The sequence below is a fragment of the Schistocerca americana genome, unplaced genomic scaffold, assembly GCF_021461395.2.
Source record: "Schistocerca americana isolate TAMUIC-IGC-003095 unplaced genomic scaffold, iqSchAmer2.1 HiC_scaffold_407, whole genome shotgun sequence".
Classification (NCBI taxonomy): Eukaryota; Metazoa; Arthropoda; class Insecta; order Orthoptera; family Acrididae; genus Schistocerca; species Schistocerca americana.
In genome coordinates this window covers 12501-17500 of record NW_025726134.1, presented here as the reverse complement: position 1 = coordinate 17500, position 5000 = coordinate 12501, and the positions used below count along the sequence as shown (strand labels likewise).

The 5000-nt window shown below is 53.1% G+C and overlaps 1 non-coding gene across 1 annotated transcript in view; it reads left to right on the top strand.

Annotated features, from left to right (window-relative positions):
- Positions 1-4362: 4362 nt before the first annotated feature.
- Positions 4363-5000, top strand: part of LOC124582274 — a 1910-nt gene continuing 1272 nt past the window's right edge. The window contains exon 1 of the ribosomal RNA XR_006973849.1: positions 4363-5000. This exon is cut by the window's right edge and continues 1272 nt beyond it. This is a non-coding gene — a ribosomal RNA (small subunit ribosomal RNA).

Here is a 5000-nt window from a genome sequence, read left to right as displayed (position 1 = left end):
TGCTCAGCGGCAGCTAGGAGGCGCTCCATCCATGTCGGTACCGGTGAGCGTTGCACTCGCAGTCGCAAAAACGTACGGCAAGTATATTACTCGGAAGAGTCAATGACAGTCCAAGCCCCCCTGCGTGGGAAGAGTCTTCCTAGGCCATGACCCACCGGAAGGGCGCAGCGTCCCCCACCCCAGACATGTGACGTCAGACTATCGGTATTGACGACTAGACTGATTCCTTATAATCATTTGCCATACACCGGTGGAAGCTGCCGAGACGAGTAACTACATAGCGGGCTCGCCGTGTCACTAATGTACAGAGATACAATAGTTTCGACTGGAACCGGATTAAACGTATACACGGCGCTGATTAGTAATAGATAGAGCCATCAGAATACAGATAATGTATAGACCTGTCCGTATACATGCTGAAAGACTCTGCTCACAATCACACGTCAGCCAGACACTCTTATCACGCACTACTCTCTGCCTGTAACAGGCACACAGACAATATGTAAGCACCAGCATGGAACAACACCCAGTGCATCCTCTCTGCCACATTAGACAATCCACACTATCATAACCAGACCGGGAGGTCCACTCGGAAAACAGAATATCCCACCCTTCCGACAACCACCATTGCTCAGCTAAGCCACCAACACCCACACATGTCCCAGACAGGGGTGCACCCAACATCACAATACTGCCTCCTGTCACACCACACAAACAATGGCAGGAATGAAAGACACAGGTCTGCCACAAGCATGGAATCAGAGCGCCGCCTGTTATGAGCCAAAGGTGCACCCTGACGTGGCAAATCAGATGATGCCGCAGTCATTTACTTACGATAATCACAATCAACAAACCGGGCCCCCCCCCCCCCCCCAAGTGCCTTAACCTAACCCGTATTGTACCTTAACCTAACCCGTATTGTACCTTAACCTAACCCGTATTGTACCTTAACCTAACCCGTATTGTACCTTAACCTAACCCATATTGTACCTTAACCTAACCCATATTGTACCTTAACCTAACCCATATTGTACCTTAACCTAACCCATATTGTACCTTAACCTAACCCATATTGTACCTTAACCTAACCCATATTGTACCTTAACCTAACCCATATTGTACCTTAACCTAACCCATATTGTACCTTAACCTAACCCATATTGTACCTTAACCTAACCCATGTTGCGCCTTAACCTAACCCATGTTGCGCCTTAACCTAACCCATGTTGCGCCTTAACCTAACCCATGTTGCGCCTTAACCTAACCCATGTTGCGCCTTAACCTAACCCATGTTGCGCCTTAACCTAACCCATGTTGCGCCTTAACCTAACCCATGTTGCGCCTTAACCTAACCCATGTTGCGCCTTAACCTAACCCATGTTGCGCCTTAACCTAACCCATGTTGCGCCTTAACCTAACCCATGTTGCGCCTTAACCTAACCCATGTTGCGCCTTAACCTAACCTATGTTGCGCCTTAACCTAACCTATGTTGCGCCTTAACCTAACCTATGTTGCGCCTTAACCTAACCTATGTTGCGCCTTAACCTAACCTATGTTGCGCCTTAACCTAACCTATGTTGCGCCTTAACCTAACCTATGTTGCGCCGTAACCTAACCTATGTTGCGCCGTAACCTAACCTATGTTGCGCCATAACCTAACCTATGTTGCGCCTTAACCTAACCTATGTTGCGCCTTAACCTAACCTATGTTGCGCCTTAACCTAACCTATGTTGCGCCGTAACCTAACCTATGTTGCGCCTTAACCTAACCTATGTTGCGCCTTAACCTAACCTATGTTGCGCCTTAACCTAACCTATGTTGCGCCTTAACCTAACCTATGTTGCGCCTTAACCTAACCTATGTTGCGCCTTAACCTAACCTATGTTGCGCCTTAACCTAACCTATGTTGCGCCTTAACCTAACCTATGTTGCGCCTTAACCTAACCTATGTTGCGCCGTAACCTAACCTATGTTGCGCCTTAACCTAACCTATGTTGCGCCTTAACCTAACCTATGTTGCGCCGTAACCTAACCTATGTTGCGCCTTAACCTAACCTATGTTGCGCCTTAACCTAACCTATGTTGCGCCTTAACCTAACCTATGTTGCGCCTTAACCTAACCTATGTTGCGCCTTAACCTAACCTATGTTGCGCCTTAACCCAACACACGTTGGGCCTTAACCCAACACACGTTGGGCCTTAACCCAACACACGTTGGGCCTTAACCCAACACACGTTGGGCCTTAACCCAACACACGTTGGGCCTTAACCCAACACACGTTGGGCCTTAACCCAACACACGTTGGGCCTTAACCCAACACACGTTGGGCCTTAACCCAACACACGTTGGGCCTTAACCCAACACACGTTGGGCCTTAACCCAACACACGTTGGGCCTTAACCCAACACACGTTGGGCCTTAACCCAACACACGTTGGGCCTTAACCCAACACACGTTGGGCCTTAACCCAACACACGTTGGGCCTTAACCCAACACACGTTGGGCCTTAACCCAACACACGTTGGGCCTTAACCCAACACACGTTGGGCCTTAACCCAACACACGTTGGGCCTTAACCCAACACACGTTGGGCCTTAACCCAACACACGTTGGGCCTTAACCCAACACACGTTGGGCCTTAACCCAACACACGTTGGGCCTTAACCTGCTCTGTAATTGTCATACGACGCGTTAAATTAGTGTAGTGTTGCCTAACTGCAACCCCCGCAATATAGTTTGCTACTCGCACTGCCCGGTCCCCAGAGTATCGCTTCATGTTAAACACCTTGCAGCTATACACTGTAATGCGGATGGCGGCAGGACGTACATGCTCAATGCCCTTCGCAGTTGTTCATTGGCATTCGCATGGCGAAGCACAGCCTACGTTGTGGTACGGCTTGTGGCAACTGTCCGCTGATGTTGTACGTCCAAATCACACACTGTACCGCACATTGGTCCTCATGTACTGAATGATACATCGTGGTACATGTGTGACCGTACCACGACTGCGCCAACAACGGCGAACCATACGGTCCAAATATTGTGCACTCAGCTACGTGTCGTCTCCCTATAAGAGCTGGATTGCAGTATGGTATGCCGTGGATGGCGATCAGCATGAGCCGTCTGTTGATGTAGTGGCGCGTGTTGTCAGACGTAGTCGTCTCTTCTCACACACCGTGATAGCATGGTGCACTGCGTTCCACATCTGCGACATGCGACAGAGGCCGGTTGACAGTCGTTCGCGCAATGGACATCGCATACGTACGGGGGCCACCTTCCACGTGTTCGCGAAGCGTGCACATGTTGTTGCGTGTATGTGGGCAGACATAGTGTGTCGTGACACCTGACACAGGCATGCAACAATCGTTGAATTTGCAAATGGCGATGGACGTCTACGTTTGCTGGTGACGTTACGCAAATGAAGAACTGGTAAACCGTTGTGGTGCGGTTGTTCTCGCTAGAGGTGAATCAGTGATGGCGACGATCGGTTGAGCTACCAACCGGTTGTTTCAGCGATACCCACCATGCCCACGAACGTGAATGGCATGTGGGTGTGAAGCGATACGCGGCGGTGGCTGGGTGGGACCGTCCCCGGCCGGTGAGGGGGGGCCTTCCGGCGTGCTGGCCGCGCGGTGCGTGGGCGCACGCGCTACAGCCGGCTGGTGGGGGCGGCCAGTGGCAGGCGCGCCGGCCGACGGAGGCGGCAGGCGGCGCAGCTGCGCGCCGGCGCACCCTGCACGCGGCGCCGTGCGGCCAAAGTAGGTCCTCGCGGGCCCGGTGCGAAGCGCGGTGGACATCTGCAGTGTGCTGGTCCGATTGAGGACTGTGTGCGCTGAGGATGCGCCGCCGCCCGGCGCTCGGCGCCGCGACGCCGTCTGCTGCTCGGTCGCCTCTGCGGTTCTCGCAGGTGGATTGTATCGCAGCTGTGCGGACGTGTTGGCGCGTGCGCTGTGCTGGGAGAGTTCGCTTCGGCACCCAAGTGGGGCTTTTGTCCTTCTGTGGCGCTGGCGTTGGAGCTGCCGGCCACCGTAGGTGGCGCGTGTTGTCTCCCGCCGGCAATGCCACGACAGCACGCTCCCGGGCCTCTGTCGGCAGCGGCAAGCTCAGTTGGGAGCACGGGTGGTCGCACCTAAAGCGTCTACTCGCCAAACTCCGGGCGATTGCGCCTCTCTCGAACCCGACCAAGTACTTAGGACGGCGCTGCGCGCCGCCGGGACCTGAGAGGGTTTCGAGGTGTATTGTGCAGGGGAGCTCAGCCTCCTCCTGTTTGCAGAATAATTGAGCGGACGCTTGCGTGTTCGCGCGGGCCCCCGGGACACACTCCCGGGCGGCCGGCTGCTCAGCTCTAGTTGACGCAGCTCCCTGGTTGATCCTGCCAGTAGTCATATGCTTGTCTCAAAGATTAAGCCATGCATGTCTCAGTACAAGCCGCATTAAGGTGAAACCGCGAATGGCTCATTAAATCAGTTATGGTTCCTTAGATCGTACCCACGTTACTTGGATAACTGTGGTAATTCTAGAGCTAATACATGCAAACAGAGTCCCGACCAGAGATGGAAGGGACGCTTTTATTAGATCAAAACCAATCGGTCGGCTCGTCCGGTCCGTTTGCCTTGGTGACTCTGAATAACTTTGGGCTGATCGCACGGTCCTCGTACCGGCGACGCATCTTTCAAATGTCTGCCTTATCAACTGTCGATGGTAGGTTCTGCGCCTACCATGGTTGTAACGGGTAACGGGGAATCAGGGTTCGATTCCGGAGAGGGAGCCTGAGAAACGGCTACCACATCCAAGGAAGGCAGCAGGCGCGCAAATTACCCACTCCCGGCACGGGGAGGTAGTGACGAAAAATAACGATACGGGACTCATCCGAGGCCCCGTAATCGGAATGAGTACACTTTAAATCCTTTAACGAGTATCTATTGGAGGGCAAGTCTGGTGCCAGCAGCCGCGGTAATTCCAGCTCCAATAGCGTATATTAAAGTTGTTGCGGTTAA